The sequence below is a fragment of the Siphateles boraxobius genome, unplaced genomic scaffold (genome assembly GCF_051911475.1).
Source record: "Siphateles boraxobius isolate OS27281-9 unplaced genomic scaffold, OSU_SipBor_1 12, whole genome shotgun sequence".
Lineage (NCBI taxonomy): Eukaryota > Metazoa > Chordata > Actinopteri > Cypriniformes > Leuciscidae > Siphateles > Siphateles boraxobius.
The window spans coordinates 4324864-4344558 of record NW_027508722.1 but is presented as its reverse complement, the minus strand read 5'-3'; the positions used below and the strand labels follow the sequence as shown (position 1 = coordinate 4344558).

Genomic DNA, 19695 nt, shown 5'->3' with positions numbered 1-19695 from the left:
GCGCATTAGAGCGCTCGGCCACGCTACCTTGTGAGAATGCCTTCTGTGGGCCATTTTCGCCAATTTTTTCTTTTAGTGTCTCACTTTTCCATTGTTAAATCAGTTGAAATTCTTCATGCTTTGAAGGAGCTCCTCGACAGGTGGAAAGGCCTACTAAGTAGAGGGGGGATGCAGTTACACTCTTGGAGGCCCCCCTTTCTGCAGATTGCAATTCCATCTCTAATCAAACACAACTGAATTACCTAATCAAAGCATTTGGGCCAAGAGACTGGAGCCTGGGGCCTAAATCCAGTGCTTTAGACCACTCGACCACGCTACCCCGGCTTGGTTACTCTAGTGGGCCATTTTCTGCCCATTAAATTTCAGAAATAGAGAAATTGTTGGGTGTGGATCTTCATCGTAAGGCTCTGAAGCCCGCCGAGTTAGGCCAAGGAAAGCAAAAACGGCTGAGTTTTGAAGAGACTGGGAGCAAGCAGTGTCACTTCTCCAGTCTTTTCACAATTGCCCTCTAAAACGCAGACTTGGCAGCGGTGGGATTTGAACCCATGCCCCCGAAGAGACTGGAGCCTTAAGACCGCTCGGCCACGCTACCTTGTGAAAATGCCTTCCGTGGGCCATTTTCCCCAATTTTTTCTTTTAGTGTCTCACTTCTCCATAGTTAAATCAGTTGAAATTCTTCATGCCTTGAAGGAGCTCCTCGAAAGGTGGAAAGGCCTACTAAGTAGAGGGGGGATGCAGTTACACTCTTGGAGGCATCCCTCCCTGCTGATTGCAATTCCATCTCTAATCAAACACAACTGAATTACCTAATCAAAGCATTTGGGCCATACTCCAAAATGGCAGCCAGATGTGTCGCAGACTTGAACCCACACCCCCGAAGAGACTGGAGCCTTAATCCAGCGCCTTAGAGCGCTCGGCCACGCTACCTTGTGAGAATGCCTTCTGTGGGCCATTTTCGCCAATTTTTTCTTTTAGTGTCTCACTTCTCCATAGCTAAATCAGTTGAAATTCTTCATGCTTTGAAGGAGCTCCTCAACAGGTGGAAAGGCCTACTAAGTAGAGGGGGGATGCAGTTACACTCTTGGAGGCCCCCCTCCCTGCAGATTGCAATTCCATCTCTAATCAAACACAACTGAATTACCTAATCAAAGCATTTGGGCCAAGAGACTGGAGCCTGGGGCCTAAATCCAGTGCCTTAGACCCCTCGGCAACGCTACCCCGGCTTGGCTACTCCAAAATGGCAGCCAGATGTGTCGCAGTTAAACTCAAAATCAAGAGGTAGCTGTCAGTTCACCAAAAACTCTCAGTCCTGCCGATCGACTGTCCTGCACAGAGCAGGATTGGACACCCCTGTGTGCTATACATTATTATTATATTTAAAATTCATTTTTGAAGTGTCATTATAATAATTGCAAGTTATTGTGGTCTCTGATTTTAGAGGGTGCATATTTTCAGCTGCTTTTGCACCTTTTCAGAGCACACTTTAGGTGTCTGGACCTCATTATAACCTCTGCTGGCAGCGGTGGGATTGGAACCCACGCCCCCGAAGAGACTGGAGCCTAAATCCAGCACCTTAGACCCCTCGGCCATGCTACCCCGGCTTGGTTACTCTAGTGGGCCATTTTCTGCCCATTAAATTTCAGAAATAGAGAAATTGTTGGGTGTGGACCTTCATCGTCAGGCTCTGAAGCCCGCCGAGTTCGGCCAAGGAAAGCAAAAACGGCTGAGTTTTGAAGAGACTGGGAGCAAGCAGTGTCACTTCTCCAGTCTTTTCACAATTGCCTTCTAAAATGAACACTTGGCAGCGGTGGGATTTGAACTCACATCCCCGAAGAGACTGGAGCCTTAATCCAGCGCCTTAGAGCGCTCGGCCACGCTACCTTGTGAGAATGCCTTCTGTGGGCCATTTTCGCCAATTTTTTCTTTTAGTGTCTCACTTCTCCATAGTTAAATCAGTTGAAATTCTTCATGCTTTGAAGGAGCTCCTCGACAGGTGGAAAGGCCTACTAAGTAGAGGGGGGATGCAGTTACACTCTTGGAGGCCCCCCTCCCTGCAGATTGCAATTCCATCTCTAATCAAACACAACTGAATTACCTAATCAAAGCATTTGGGCCATACTCCAAAATGGCAGCCAGATGTGTCGCAGTTAAACTCTAAATCAAGAGGTAGCAGCAGTTCACCAAAAACTCTCAGTCCTGCCGATCGACTGTCCTGCTATACATTATTATTATATTTAAATTCATTTTGGAAGTGTCATTATAATAATTGCAAGTTATTGTTGTCTCTGATTCAAGAGGGTGCATATTTTCAGCTGCTTTTGCACCTTTTCAGAGCACACTTTAGGTGTCTGGCCCTCATTAAAACCTCTGCTGGCAGCAGTGGGATTCGGACCCACGCCCCCGAAGAGACTGGAGCCTGGAGCCTAAATACAGCGCCTTAGACCCCTCGGCAACGCTACCCCGGCTTGGCTACTCCAAAATGGCAGCCAGATGTGTCGCAGTTAAACTCAAAATCAAGAGGTAGCTGTCAGTTCACCAAAAACTCTCAGTCCTGCCGATCGACTGTCCTGCACAGAGCAGGATTGGGCACCCCTGTGTGCTAAACATTATTATTATATTTAAATTCACTTTGTTTTTTGAAATTCATTTTTGTTTTTTTACACTCTTGGAGGCCCCCCTCCCTGCAAGTTATTGTTGTCTCTGATTCAAGAGGGTGCATATTTTCAGCTGCTTTTGCACCTTTTCAGAGGACACTTTAGGTGTCTGGCCCTCATTAATGAGACTGCCTTCCGTGGGCCATTTTCGCCAATTTTTTCTTTTAGTGTCTCGCTTCTCCATAGTTAAATCAGTTGAAATTCTTCATGCTTTGAAGGAGCTCCTCGACAGGTGGAAAGGCCTACTAAGTAGAGGGGGGATGCAGTTACACTCTTGGAGGCCCCCCTCCCTGCAGATTGCAATTCCATCTCTAATCAAACACAACTGAATTACCTAATCAAAGCATTTGGGCCATACTACAAAATGGCAGCCAGATGTGTCGCAGTTAAACTCAAAATCAAGAGGTAGCTGTCAGATCACCAAAAACTCTCAGTCCTGCCGATCCACTGTCCTGCACAGAGCAGGATTGGGCACCCCTGTGTGCTATACATTATTATTATATTTAAATTCATTTTGGAAGTGTCATTATAATAATTGCAAGTTATTGTTGTCTCTGATTCAAGAGGATGCATATGTTCAGCTGCTTTTGCACGTTTTCAGAGCACACTTTAGGTGTCTGGCCCTCATTAAAACCTCTGCTGGAAGCAGTGGGATTCAAACCCACGCCCCCGAAGAGACTGGAGCCTAAATCCAGCTCCTTAGACCCCTCGGCCACGCTACCCCGGCTTGGCCACTCTAGTGGGCCATTTTCTGGCCATTAAATTTCAGAAATAGAGAAATTGTTGGGTGTGGACCTTCATCGTCAGGCTCTGAAGCCCGCAGAGTTCGGCCAAGGAAAGCAAAAACGGCTGAGTTTTGAAGAGACTGGGAGCAAGCAGTGTCACTTCTCCAGTCTTTTCACAATTGCCTTCTAAAATTTAGACTTGGCAGGGGTGGGATTTGAACCCACGCCCCCGAATAGACTGGAGCCTGAACGCCAGCTGCCGAAGGATAGTCCGTCAAAATGGGGATAATGTTGAACGCCACAGCCAATCACATCGACGCGCTATAACATTGGCAGCCAATTAGAGAGCGCCATTCTTGACATTATAACATTTGCAGTCAATCAGAGAGCGCCATTCTCTAATTTTTCCTTAACATTTTCGACATTTAACCAATCAGAGTACAAGGAAATGTCTATGGCACATTTACACTTAGCTCCGCTAGTAGGAGGAGTCAGGAAGCTAGCCAAGTGTCAATCAAGTTGCCGAACTGAGCCGAAGGTGTACGAAGTAATGACATATCCTGAGGGCCGTGTCAGAGGTCAAAAAGTTCAGACGTCGAGCATCACTGTCACGGAGGTCAGGCAGCATCTTTTTAACGGAGGACTGCGAATCTTATTTTTCGGTAACTTTAACAGTATTTTTGGACAATGTCATTTTATATTTGTATATAATTGTATATATTATAATTGTAAATATCGTGTGTGCTTTTTTTTTTTTTTTTTAAGAAATACTATTTATTGATAGTAGTTTTTTTCAAAACGATATAACCTAACCGTTAGCCCCTCAAAAAAAAAATAACTGGCAAAAGATCCCATAAAGCCATGTCAGATACCGACTGGATTGCAAGGCTAAAAAAGCTTGCCAGCACAGGAGTTTGGCCATCAAATGAGGGTAACAGGCCAGTACCTCGACAGAAAAAGTGGCATGACCTGTAACAAATGGTGAGTGTGCTTTTGTCACCTTTGCATGATGTAATAATTCTTATCCTAATCATTTAATTCAATGTCATCATTATTTATAGATATGTATGTAGACAATGTTGCAGGTATTTGAGATTTATGTTTATTTATGTAAACAAAACATTTTTTTCCACTGGGAGATTCAGAGATTTGAGGCAGTGGGGGTGGGGATGTTGAGTGAATGGATGTTTTGAAGGTGTGAAATGTTCCTCTCTTGTTCTTTTAAAGGAGGATACAAACTTTACTCAGTCTTTATCTCTAATTTTACAGTTTGTATCTCCCCTTCAAAAAACATGAATAAAAATAAATGACACACTTCCTTGAAAATTACAATAAATTAATTTGCCATTCATCCTGATAAGTTAGAAATGCATGTATTCTATATTATATGTGTGATAATATTTACAGATTGAAAGAAGTCCGATGCAGTCTCGTGGTCAGACAACCTTGCTCGGAGCGGTCCCAAAGTGCGTGTGTGGTTTTCACACTCAAAAAGTTAACAATGTAAAGATGTAACTTGTATTTATTAATTTTTTTATAATTTACTAAACAAATTCTTCTCGTTCAACAGATTATTGTAGCCTATGTATTTTTGTGGTTGTTTTAAGCAGGCCACAGCCTCTAGTGGACAAGCACCAAGGGTTGATGAACAACAGTCTGCCGCTACTGGACCAGCACAGGAGGTCATAGCGCAGAGTCAGCATCAGCTCCCACCCCAGCCTACTTCTAAAACAATACCAAGTTTGTCAAAGGTAATAACATTTTTATCAAATAATTGCAATTTTAATATACGTTTTTGTATAAAGGTTTAAGTTCAGTGGAAATGGCTGGTATGTTTTTACACCTACCTGCCAGCTGTCACACCATGTACAGGGGCGGCTGTAGTCTGCTTATTGGTCAGTTTCACTGTATCAGGTGGGTTTAGATCAAGTAAAATGGTGAAAGAACAATATAACCTACTTGATCTCCCTTTCTTCTCTGGGCTATGCTCTTGTATTCTCCTCTTTCTCTCTAATTGGGCATTGCCATTATGGGTTAAAGGACACTCACGTCCTTCAAGGCATCTCTCTTGATCTTTTGGCTATTGAACTGGCTATTGAAGCTACGTTTTTCATTCTGTATTTCTCAGGTAACATTCTACTTATGCACAATTAATTATACACGTATTATTAATTAAGTTATCATGAATCTGCTTTGTAGCCATTTCAAGTGTAACCTTCATTACTGTAAATAAACACTTTATCTTACAGACTATGTGCAAACTAGTTTTGATTTTAAGTCATCTTTAAAAGTTACTTGTCGAATTACTATATACTCACATTCTAGTGTAAGGGGTGTACAGTTAAAGACCCAGAACCAGATATGAGGAATGAAGACCCAGAGTCAGAATTATAACAAATTAAAGAAAATATTTACTGAAGATAATTTGCAGTTTCATCAGCAGAAGTCAGCTTCAATACTCGCAAAGGAGTTCGTAGGCCGCCCCCTTACAGTTACAAAGATCACAGCAGTTATACGATTTCCAAGGTGTAAGCTACGTCATTGCTTACAGGATGAATGATTCTCATTGGCTATGAAATAGATAAACACAGTAATTTTCCACACATATACAGATAGACTGAAGCATATCTCCATCGATTATGCAGCTGAAGTTAGGCACGTCATGACCTTCCAGGTCGCAGATTTGGGTTGCTGGGCGCCAGCATGTCCAGAACAACAACTCAGTCAATCTCCAATAATGCCAGTGGTTCCTTAACCTGTAACCAAGAAGACTAACACACACACCGACACACAGCTTTTCCAAGGTTGGATTTGGCCAGGCTCTCACTATAAACAGGAGAGTCCTCTCAAAACATCAAGATAATGCATTCTTTCTCTCAAGGATAGCTAAACTTTAGTCTAACTGGAAAGAAAGGCTTTAACAAAGAAATGGCCCCTTAAACTATTGGCTTCAATGACCCCTATATGTTTTAACACATTGAAGACCTTTCTCAAACACAAAACAAGTCCCTATTTCATTTCTGGAAGCTGGGTTAAACAAGCAAGCACTGCATTCAGATATCAAATACAAACATTAAAGAATACATGAAAAGAACATGTCAGTAATCACAATGGTAACTTATATAAATAAAGTAAAATCTCCAGAGAAGTCATTCAACTCATTTGATATTTAGAAGGAAAAATATTGATTAATACCTTAATTGTAATCAATCATTACATATACATTGAAGCAGTAGTGGATTCCAATCCACCCCCTTCAGTTCCCCGTTTTAGACCAATGTGGAGTCCTAAACACCACATCTGGTCTATCCATAAAGAGGCTGCTTCAAAATGTTAGGTTTCTGACCCATGCTCCTCTGTCAGGTTGATTTTTATAAAACAATATTGATCTCCAGAACCTTTGGACATAGCTGTCTTTACATGTCTTACACAGCTATTATTCATCTTGGCTAATTTGGTTTCATCATCAAATTAACTGATACAATACAAGTATATATTTATTCTCTGGAAGCCGGCTAAATAAGCAAGCACTGTTGCTGTATTCCTAGCATGGGCTAGACCCGCAGTCACTACTCCCCTTTATAGACCCAAAAGGTTCAAAACACTGGTTGAAAACACAAAGGTGGTCAAACTGAAAATAAACAACATTAAAAAAAAATTAGACCCATAATAATCCACTTTAAGTCTCTCCATGAATTCATCCTTCAGTTTACAGTCACCATCTTAATTATATAACATCTTATACTTTTTTTTACTCTTTTCAAAAATAGAAATAAAATTAAACAAATTCAAATCATCATTTCAATCATTATTTTACCCCTAAAATATATAATTGTTCCCCATTCTGCTAAATAAAACTTTTGTTCATTCCTTATCTTTATATCACGTTAATCCCTGTTAATCATACTCAATGCCTTTATTATTATTTTATTTTTTTTATCTGAAACTCATTTTTCATACCATTTCAACTTGATTTGACTTAACAGGTGTTAATAAATAGTTCCATAAATTCTATCAGAAATTTTATTTTCATAACATACATTTATCTACTATATTTCTTCTCCTATTTCCATATTTCCCTACATGCCAGTTCCTTCTGCATCACTTTCCTCTTCAATTGAGTCTCTCACCACTGTCAGCCTAGTGACACTTAAAGTTCCCTCGTTAACTACTTCTCACAGTATTGCTCTATCAAATGGTTAGTCTGTCGATCCAAAAAATATAATCAGTATTGTCTCAGTCCCACTTATCTTTACAGTTTTACAGAAACCAAAATATCAAGTTACTCAGATCTCAACCCCTAAGACAGCCATATACTGTAGCTGATTTCACTTTTAACCTTTATTTAACTAAATTGTAGTTTTCTTAGACATCTAATGTCATACATCCATTTAATGGATTGAGAAATAAAACTTTAGAAGTTATATTCACTCCTCCTTTGTTTGCTCACCGGCCTTTCATAAAAAATGAGGGAGCTCACTTCTGGATAATTTGGATAGTGACTTAGCCAATGTGTCACTTTGTCTCTTTGCCGTCAAATCTATTATTTTTACTTTTACCATTATGATCCCACCTAGTTGTCTATTTAAATTTAGACCCTCAGTTGAATTTAGACAAGAGCTTTTACCCCATAATGGACGGCAATCTTCAACTTCACAATTCCAATTTATATAAAATACTAATCCAGAGAGTAATTCAAATCAACATCAAACATGACAAAAGTATTCATAATTACCAGTAGCAGACAGAGCTGGAAAACCAATTCAATTAAAGCTTGTCCCATGTTCTGTATTGTCTTTTCATCTTCTTTAAAGTTTGTCGTTTCACTTAAACCATCTGTAATGATAAAACACTCATTCCAGAGGTTAATGACACTATATCCACAAAATCAGGAAATAATAGTACCCCAAACTAACACATACAAGACATAAAGTGCAGTCACCATCACACGCACTCATAATAGACACACGTAACTGCTCCTTATCAATGTTCGTTGTTTTGTTTTTTTACTTTAAAAATATTTAAGTTTTAAATTAGATTTCAAACTTCACATTTTCCTCTAGTTTTTTTTACCTACTTTTACATAGTCTTTTAACCATTTCAAAGCATGTATTGTTCATTACTCATTATTTTGTTCTTTAGCAGGCCGATAACAAAAAGACAGACACAGTTACCATCCCTTCCTCCACTCAAGCAGTCTCTCTCACTATAAACAAATAATCTTTTCAACAGCCTCCTAAGACTGTAATTTAGACAAAATGTAATATTAAAGTCATTACATTAACCTTTTACCATTCAGCTTTATTATCCAGACTTTTCTCAAATCTACAAAGCTGTCTTCATCTTTAGCCACCACCATGTCCAACGACCTTCACAAGTTAAAACTATGTTATAGACATATTAGCTCAAAATTAACTCTTCTATACATTTTTCTTGCCCATTTGGCAACCAACATCATGTCCCTCATATAATTAAGTTTTGTTACTGTCTCCGCAGCAAATAATGGCAATCACCTCATGGAATCAGCTGGCTCCTGAAAGCCCACTCCCGTTAGCTATTTATCTTTAATTTTCTTCTCTTCAGGGTGTCGTCCCCTGGCATAGTTGCAGACACTTGTCACAATGAAAAACAAGCCATACAATCAATGCGGTTTCTGGTGAGTGGTATAGAGGAACTCACATTTCTGGGTCAGACTGCCGTAACATTAATTTTAACCTCACAGCGCATCTCACCTCTCAATGCTCTGCTGACCCCGGTGGCCTCCAGTAATCAGCGCTCAACTCTCATACCTTTCTCACAAATAACACCTCCATCCGGAGGTGCCCAATGTTCGTGACCCCCTGCGTTAGGCTGATCATAGGCCAGGAAGATCATCCCGTCATTGAGTAGCCACGCGTACACACGTACACACTGGTGACCGCTCTTTCCCAATACAATCAGTTTTCTTCAACAGAACTCAGCTGTTTTCTGGAGCTTAGGAAAGGCACGCTCAAGAGTCACCAGAGCCATTCCGATTGCCTAATAGTGTTAACACAGGGAGACAGGTTAATAACAACAGTATTTAATCACTTAAATCCATTAACTATCTTAAAAGCAGCAACTTAGCTACTTAGACTATACTCAGTGAATTTAGATCACAACCGTACATTCAGTGTACTTCATCTGTAGCCGGAGCCATCGGTCCTGAATGGTGGAGACTAAATGAGACAAATTTGTTACTGGTCCTAAAATACGCTAATCAAAATGTCACCTCTATCGTTTAAGGTCTGTATTATTATTTTAAAGACTTCTTTAAAGTCATTCAGTTTTACTTTTAACATTTCTAACATTTAAATACAAATTGCCCTCTGAATGGTAATGATTTCTCTTAACATCTCTGTGTCTATGGTTTTCAACTGAAACACTGTGCTTTACTATAAATCAGCGGTCCCCAACCTTTTTTTGCGCCACGGACCGGTTTAATGTCAGACAATATTTTCACGGACCGGCCTTTAAGGTGCTCCTAAAAACGCGTAGAAAACGCTAGGCGCGAGGTTGCACTCCGGAGGCGTCTGTCGTTGCTAAGCAACCATCAGCTGCGCTCTCCGTTACAGCAAGAAAATTTCAGCAATGGATTTCCACCACCGAAAAACCCTTGCTGTAACTCTGTTACAAGATTTATTAACTAAGAAGAGTAAAAAAAAAAACGCTGCAGTGTTTGGGTGCAAGACCGTGCAACCGATACTACAAAAACGCAAAAACCATGGGGAATTTCACCAGCTGATTTAGGAGCTCCGCCTGGACAATGGGAGGTTCAAAGCCTATTTCAGAGTGGACAAGGACCAGTTTAATTATATTTTAAGAAAAGTTGGCCCAAGCATCAGTAAACGGAGCTTCTGCCGTGAAACTAACTTATCTCTCCTGCGCAACGGCTCTGTATTTGTCTGAGGTTAGACTATAACTGAAGTGGTCATAAAACACCAGAAATACATACACATTTATATATAGAATATAGAACAATTCTGTATAAACAATGATGGATTTAACAAGGAATCAGTTGTGAGCATTAATATTTTTAGTAAAAATATTTTTTACTAACCAGTGCAGCAGTTTACAGTGTGGAAGATGATTGGTTGGTTCTTGTCACGTGACCTACAGTGCGCTTGCGGCATTCTGAAAAGTTGAGATGTTTTTATCTCGATGCGGCGAGGACGCGCTTGGAAAAAACCGGCGCGTCGCTTCCATTATGAGCGCGCATATCACGCGCCTACATTTGAAATAACAAACTTGAGCGCGCAAAAGACACGATATGTGAACAGGTAAATGTGTGAACAAATAAAACGGAAATAATGTAAGTTATTTATTCTTTCTGTGCGGCCCGGTACCAAATGACCCACGGACCGGTACCGGTCCGCGGCCCGGGGGTTGGGGACCCCTGCTATAAATAGCTTATTATCACTTATGACACAGGCTCAGATAACAGCTTTTAGCTGACATTGAATGAGAGAGACTCTGAGGCATTCAAGACTGGTACACTGCCCTCTCATAAACTTCTAACATCAAACTTTATCTACCATATTTTAACTCTAGCCCAGCGTAAGGCCTCTTTGCCAGAAATTACATACGTTTTCAAATAAACATAATTTTATAGTTGTCTTTTGCCCATACATCAGGGAATTTAGACATAACAAATTTCCACTCAGATTGAGTCTGTCGCACTGGCACTTTCAGCTATAGCACACACCAGATTCAGATAAGCAAACTGTTTCAGCCAAATAACAAGCATATCTTTTGAAAGTAAAACTTCAGATTCTAGTTCTTTCCTGGTCAACACTTTTCAAGCCGTTTGTTTAATCAAATGCCTTTCTACACATTTTACATTTTAGCAACCGTACTACTGTACTCGATTTTAGTTGTTAATTTCTCAATTACCATAGTTTAATATCTGACTTAAAAAAAAAAATTTTTTTTTTTTTTTTTTTAGGATTTTATCAATCTCCAGTTAGGATTCACACTAACTTTTACGAGGCTATCACGCTCTGCTTATGATACATTTTGATAAACATACATCTTTTGCAGTTATCATTTTAAATCATCCTTTTAGTTACTTTTACAATTTGCAACTCATTTTTTTAGTCATTATCTGTAATTTTACATTAACCTGTATTCATCAGTTCACTTATAAAAATTACTATTATAGATCTTTTCTTCAAAAGGATTCACTTTAAGACTTCAATCTTTTGACCTTGTTTTTATCTCTTACTCTTTCTCAGACGAAAACTTTAATATCGTTATATAAACACTGATCTACTTTCAAACCCACATTATTACCAGAAATGTGTCACTATCTCATTTTCAAACACCTTCTCAGTGGGCATTTACAGTTACATGTTAGATGGTCCTGTTGACCACAATTAAAACACTCTCTGTCGGCTCCAACTTACTGCAAACTCTGAAGCAGTGTGTCCCAAACAGGAATGCAAACCGAGCTGATAAGCAGTTCTCTGTATTCTTTTACAGTCCACCAGTGGCGGGTTCAATCACAATAGCCGAATCATAATCTTCATCATTATCATTGGCAGCACATTAATTTTGATAAGCTGCACTGAAAATCACTCAACATTCTCTAAGTTTTTTTTTTTTTTCAAAGTTTCTGTTTAACTTTAGTCACACTTGTCCAAGGAAATGATCTCCGACACATAATTTAATATACTTCCTTTTTGTAATCATCGTAGGCAATACAAGGCTAAACATTTAAATTTTTCAGTTTCTTTGTTTGTTTGTAGCCAGTCAAGTTGTTGTTTAAATTTCCAAACAGAAGCAAAACTTATCAATACAACCATTTACTTAATAACTTCTGCAAATTTCTCTGAAGTGAGGGCTTCAGAGCACAGCTGCTTACAGTGTTCGCTCTTTTCTGTCTCACTATTAGTTTCAGGACTGTTCAGGTTACTGATCAAGTTACTCAGTTTGTCTGCCATATCTTAATAACAGTTCAAACTCATCTGAAGTCATTGCAGAAATGGAGGCGGCGATCTTTGAACAACAGCGGGGCCCCCACAGAGCACGCTTCGCTTGCGCTGTCTGCTGCCGTTACCCTTAACGACGCTCTCAGCGACTTCTTATCCTCTCAGCAGTAGGCCTACAACTTACTCCTTCACTCGCCTCAGCGGAGTGAAGGCTACTTACTCCTTCACTCGCCTCATCGGAGTGAAGGCTCTCCCGCTCTCCTTCAAAATCTCTTCCGGTCAGACAGCCCTAACAATTAATAAAAGGTTACTACCTTGTGTGTTGATTTGCCAGAGATGTCACCACGTAATGATTGCCCGCATCCTCCACCAAACTGTAAGGGGTATACAGTTAAAGACCCAAAACCAGATATGAGGAATGAAGACCCAGATTCAGAATTATAAAAAATTAAAGAAAATATTTACTGAAGATAGTTTGCAGTTTCATCAGCAGAAGTCAGCTTCAATACTCGCACAGGAGTTCGTAGGCCGTCCCCTTACAGTTACAAAGATCACAGCAGTTATACGATTTCCAAGGTCTAAGCTACGTCATTGCTTACAGGATGAATGATTCTCATTGGCTATGAAATAGATAAACACTGAAATTTTCCACACATATACAGATAGACTGAAGCATATCTCCATCGATTATGCAGCTGAAGTTAGGCACGTCATGACCTTCCAGGTCGCAGATTTGGGTTGCTGGGCGCCAGCATGTCCAGAACAACAACTCAGTCAATCTCCAATAATGCCAGTGATTCCTTAACCTGTAACCAAGAAGACTAACACACACACCGACACACAGCTTTTCCAAGGTTGGATTTGGCCAGGCTCTCACTATAAACAGGAGAGTCCTCTCAAAACATCAAGATAATGCATTCTTTCTCTCAAGGATAGCTAAACTTTAGTCTAACTGGAAAGAAAGGCTTTAACAAAGAAATGGCCCCTTAAACTATTGGCTTCAATGACCCCTATATGTTTTAACACATTGAAGACCTTTCTCAAACACAAAACAAGTCCCTATTTCATTTCTGGAAGCTGGGTTAAATAAGCAAGCACTGCATTCAGATATCAAATACAGACATTAAAGAATACATGGAAAGAACATTTCAGTAATCACAACGGTAACTTACATAAATAAAGTAAAATCTCCAGAGAAGTCATTCAACTCATTTGATATTTAGAAGGAAAAATATTGATTAATACCTTAATTATAATCAATCATTACATATACATTGAAGCAGCAGTGGATTCCAATCCACCCCCTTCACTAGCAATGCCTTCCCACACATTTTTCTATTCTAACTGTGCGTATTTCAATCTGTATAAGTAGTAGAGTGTGGTAATACACAGGCAAAAAAACAAGTTAAAGAAGTAAAGCAGGTCCTTTAGTTATACAGTGAATTCTAGGATCAATAGATATTTTCTCTTTTTTTTTTTTTTTTTTTTTGCCAATGTGCTGTTCAATTTGTCTTTTCATTGAAATTGTTTTGCCCTTTTTTAGTTTACCAAGCCAAGATTTGGTGGGTCCCACATTGCTGCTGCAAAGTCAAATCTGAGTGTGGCTAGGAGATCACCTCAGGTTGTTGACCAACCCAGCGCAGCAGTGTCCAGTGCCCCTACACCAAGCACCACTGTCTCTGTAAGTACTGGCATAATCCACATTGCATTCTAAGACACATTCCACATCTGTGCACTTTTTAGAAACGTATTTTGTATGCAGGAAATCTTATCATAATGAATTAAGAGCAATACTATACAGTACTATATAATGTTTGAATGAAATAGATTACACTACAGTTCAAAGGTTGGTGGGGTCAGTTTTTGTTTATAAAGAAATTGATACTTTAATGAAGCAAAGATGCATTACAGTAAATACATTTGAAATCAGATTCAAATAAGCGGCGATCCTAAATTGCAATATTATTTCCCACTATTACTGTTTTTGACTGTATTTTAATCATATTTCAAAAACAAAAATAATCTTACTGAACATAGACCTTTAAACAGTATTGTATTCCATCTAGGATTAGTTAAAATTATTGGACAGTTATGACTGTTTCTTTTTCTTGTTATATATGCAACATATATTATATTTCATGGCATGTTGTCTTGGTAAGTAATTTAAAAATTTATTGGTCTAAAATAATTGAATTTGCCCCAGCCACGGCCTACTGCATCTGTGACATCTAGGATAATACCAAGTTTGTCAATGGTAATAACATTTTTATTAATACATGTATTATTAATTCAGTCATCATGCATCTACTTTCAAGTATAACCTTAATTACTGTTAATAAACACTTTATCTTACAAGCTATGTGCAAACTAGTTTTGAATCAATGTCATTTTTAAAAGGTACCTGTTGAATTACAATAATACTCACATTCTAGCAATGCCTTCCCACTCATTTTTCTATTCTAACTGTGCTTACTTCAATCTATATAAGTAGCAGAGGGTGGTAATACATGAAAAAAATTAACAAGAAATGTACAGTAAGAAAGCAGTTCATTTAGTTATATGAAATATTGAAACTACAGATATTTTCTCATTTAACAAAAATGTAATTATATTTTTTGCCACTGTGTTGTTACAGCTTATTTAGTCATTTAGTTGAAATTGTTTTGTCCTATTTTAGTCTACCAAGCCAAGATTTGGTGGGTCCCACATTTCTGCCGCAAAGCCAAATCTCAGTGTGGCTAGGAGACCACCTCAGGTTGTTGACCAACCCAGCGCAGCAGTGTCCAGTGCCCCTACACCAAGCACCACTGTCTCTGTAAGTACTGGCATAATCCACATTGCATTCTAAGACACATTCCACATCTGTGCACTTTTTAGAAACGTATTTTGTATGCAGGAAATCTTATCATAATGAATTAAGAGCAATACTATACAGTACTATATAATGTTTGAATGAAATAGATTAAACTACTGTTCACAAGTTGGTGGGGTCAGTTTTTGTTTATAAAGAAATTGATACTTTAATGAAGCAATGTGCATTACAGTTTTTTTCAGTCGCTAACAAGCGTTTGTCCAACCAGTTGTCACATTTTCAAAACTCTAAACACAATTAATACAGCATCGGTCTTTTGTGGCCATACCATTCACACATTTCATGTCGTTTTCCCACAATATGCAGTCAGTGAACACATTTCCACAATCCTTACATTTTCTTAACAGACAAGATATACCTCCCAACAAAATTATGGATTGTTTTTGTAGTATTTACAAATGTTAACACACACCATCCCAAAATAGCAGAAACAATATTCCAAACCTTAGATACAGTATAAAAACCTCTGCTTCTACAATGATATCAGTTCAAAAACAATATATCTCAGCTGATAATAAACAAACAATTGAATAATTGACACACAGCTGATTTATGTTGCGTAAATTGGGCCAACCATAGCTGATTCCAATCTGGCTTAGACTCAGTGGCAGGGGTTATTTTTTTCTATTACATTGACACTTATACAGTAAAAGAGGACTTTGAGGAGTGATGTTTTTGGAAACAGAAAAAGACAAACACTGTAATGTCTGGACGAGGAAGAGTAAGAGCGAGGGAACCAGGGAGAAGAGCAGGCCCAGTGAGAGATGCAGTGAGAGGTGCAGGAGCAGTGAGAGATGCAGTGAGAGATGCAGTGAGAGATGCAGTGAGATGTGCAGTGAGAGGTGCAGGAGCAGTGAGAGATGCAGTGAGAGATGCAGTGAGAGATGCAGTGAGAGGTGCAGGAGCAGTGAGAGATGCAGTGAGAGATGCAGTGAGAGGTGCAGGAGCAGTCAGAGATGCAGTGAGAGGTGCAGGAGCAGTGAGAGATAAAGTGAGAGGTGCAGTGAGAGGTGCAGTGAGAGATGCAGTGAGAAATGCAGTGAGAAATGCAGTGAGAGGTGCAGGAGCAGTGAGAGATAAAGTGAGAGGTGCAGTGAGAGGTGCAGTGAGAGATGCAGTGAGAGGTGCAGGAGCAGTGAGAGATAAAGTGAGAGGTGCAGTGAGAGGTGCAGTGAGAGATGCAGTGAGAGGTGCAGGAGCAGTGAGAGATAAAGTGAGAGGTGCAGTGAGAGATGCAGTGAGAAATGCAGTGAGAGGTGCAGTGAGAGGTGCAGTGAGAGATGCAGTGAGAGATGCAGTGAGAGATGCAGAGAGAGATGCAGTGAGGGATGCAGTTAGAGGTGCAGTGAGAGATGCAGTGAGAGGAGCAGTGAGAGGTGCAGTGAGAGATGCAGTGAGAGATGCAGGGCCGAGGAGAAGAGCAGGCGCAGGGAGAGGTACAGTGAGAGATGCAGTGAGAGGTGCAGTGAGAGATGCAGTGAGAGATGCAGTGAGAAATGCAGTGAGAGGTGCAGGAGCAGTGAGAGATAAAGTGAGAGGTGCAGTGAGAGGTGCAGTGAGAGATGCAGTGAGAGGTGCAGGAGCAGTGAGAGATAAAGTGAGAGGTGCAGTGAGAGGTGCAGTGAGAGATGCAGTGAGAGGTGCAGGAGCAGTGAGAGATAAAGTGAGAGGTGCAGTGAGAGATGCAGTGAGAAATGCAGTGAGAAATGCAGTGAGAGGTGCAGTGAGAGGTGCAGTGAGAGATGCAGTGAGAGATGCAGTGAGAGATGCAGAGAGAGATGCAGTGAGGGATGCAGTTAGAGGTGCAGTGAGAGATGCAGTGAGAGGTGCAGTGAGAGGTGCAGTGAGAGATGCAGTGAGAGATGCAGTGAGAGATGCAGGGCCGAGGAGAAGAGCAGGCGCAGGGAGAGGTACAGTGAGAGATGCAGTGAGAGGTGCAGTGAGAGATGCAGTGAGAGATGCAGTGAGAGATGCAGGGCTGAGGAGAAGAGCAGGCGCAGGGAGAGGGCAAGGTAGAGGTGTAAAAATGCGTGGTGGTGGCATTCCAAGGGCTGCAAGAACAGTAGTCAGTGATGAAATTCGTGCCACTATCATTGACCATGTAATCAACCACGGTCTTTCACTAAGAGAGGCTGGTAAACAGTAAAGGGAAAAAAACTGATTAGCTTTTTATTCGAATGCTTTTGAATGTGAACATTACTGTACATGTGGACATACAGTTCCTAACCAAGAAATTTAGTGTAAAAACGGTGGATTGCATGGTTTGCATGTAAATACCTGTAAAACTGAAACACAGAATTCTATGAAGTTTTTGTAATGTCAACATAGCCAGTATTTTTAAACCTGGTGTACTTTGATTGACTGCATGTACCTTGTGAAGTGAAAACAAGTGTTATTCATTGACAGAATAATTTCATTCTGAGTCAGATTTCCAGTGTTTTGGTAAAGTTAGTGTGTGCAGAAAAAGAGGTGTTCTATTTTGAAATGAAGAGTTAGTATATATTTAACTAAATGTGTTTTTGAGAAGAAAATTATCCATTTGGCCAAATGTGTTTTGTAGGTGTGAGTCTGTGTTAAGAGTTTAGAAAAAGTATCTGAGGTATAGATAAGCGCTGTAAATACTTTTGAAAACAGATTCAAATAAGCGACGATCCTAAATTGCAATATTATTTCCCACTATTACTGTTTTTGACTGTATTTTAATCATATTTCAAAAACAAAAATAATCTTACTGAACATAGACCTTTAAACAGTATTGTATTCCATCTAGGATTAGTTAAAATTATTGGACAGTTATGACTGTTTCTTTCTCTTGTTATATATGCAACATATATTATATTTCATTGCATGTTGTCTCGGTAAGTAATTTCAAATTTTATTGGTCTAAAATAATTGAATTTGCCCCAGCCACGGCCTACTGCATCTGTGACATCTAGGATAATACCAAGTTTGTCAATGGTAATTACATTTTGAAAATCATGTTCTATGTAAATATCAAAAAAAATATTGCGTGTTTGTGTTTTTTAATAGGCTGTTGACTACCACAATGTCCCGGGTTATCAACATGTGGACCAGCTGGCAGAATATCTGGTGGATCTCCGGGACCACACAGCCCTCAGCCTGACCAACCAGGAAGCCAACACCATTATTGCTCTTTGGCAGAACCTGGATGATCGGGACAAGGAACGGGTGGTGTATGACAGTCGATGCCGAAAGAGACTGCTGAGTGGACGCTTCAAGGTCCCGAAGAAGCCCACTCACCCTGGTGTAGAGAGCATCACCAGATGTGTGCTGGGTGCAAGCAGCGCACCTGCTCAGTGGCCTGACTGTTGCCGTCTGGTGGAGACCATCTTCATCAGACTTTGCACTATCCACCCAAGCCCAAAAAGAAAAGGCAAGGGACCCCTATCGAGATGGTCTCTGATCCTGCAAGACTATCGCAGGATAAGGCAGCTTGTACTGGGCAACAGCTTGGTGATGGGAGTGTAGCGACAATGAGAATGAACCAAACACAATTGAAGCTTTTAGGTGACTGTTCATACATAATCCCACAAAGAGTCTTCACATTCCAGAATCAAATCACCAGACCCAGAGCCATAGGCTCCAGAGAATCTGCAACCGAAAGGACCTTTTATTGTTTAACTAAAGGAAGAACGTTGCCAATGTTTTATAATTTGGCAAAACAGATCTGTTCAGAAATGGTGAAACAAGAGGCCCTAACAATAGGTCACCGGACCCCTGCGACTAACAGACTACGTCTTTCTTAAGGACCAAGGTCCCATGACAGAGATGTAAAACAGACTTCCCCCTTCTTGAAGACCTTTGAATGACCTCATTGTTGAGACCTCTTAAAAACCACAGAGACAAGAGACTTTTCATATAAAAATGCATAGAATCATCACAAAACAATTCTTGACGAACTTATAATCAAACATCGTTCAACTACACAATTCTATATGTTGTCTATGACCCCTGTATGTGTCTATAGCGGGAATGCATTAACGTCACTTTTCCCGCCGGAACACGCCCCCTCAGCCGGACTGAGTGGCAGAAGAGCTGCTGCGTGACTGGATTTAATAGGGGAAACTGGGAGAACGCGAGTAAAAAAAACGATTATCAGTTTAAACTAAAGATTGGACTCAATATAGTGTTCCTTACAACTTACTAAAGATCCAGTGATCCATGGATATTAACAAGCAGCCAGGAATCGTGTTTCCTGACATTTATATGTGCCTGATTTCGACACCAGGGAAATACATACAGCAAATTTGCCTGTGAATGCTTTATATAAATACAAAATAGGCAGGTCTAAATCCAGGTGATCACTTTTCAATGTTATATATATATCATCATATCGTCTAGAGACTTAAAACTTGTATAGTTTTTTGTCAGTGTTTATTTAAAAATGTCAAATTATACAGAATATACAGTGGTAAATATTTGATTGATGAGTTGTCACTGCAATATATAACAATACAATATATAGAGAATTATTT

General features: G+C 39.9%; 1 non-coding gene across 1 annotated transcript; it reads right to left on the bottom strand.

Annotated features, from left to right (window-relative positions):
- Positions 1-1514: 1514 nt before the first annotated feature.
- On the bottom strand, positions 1515-1596 carry trnal-uag (transfer RNA leucine (anticodon UAG)). The gene has a single exon. It is a non-coding gene; the product is annotated as a tRNA-Leu (tRNA).
- Between the last annotated feature and the right edge of the window lie 18099 nt (positions 1597-19695).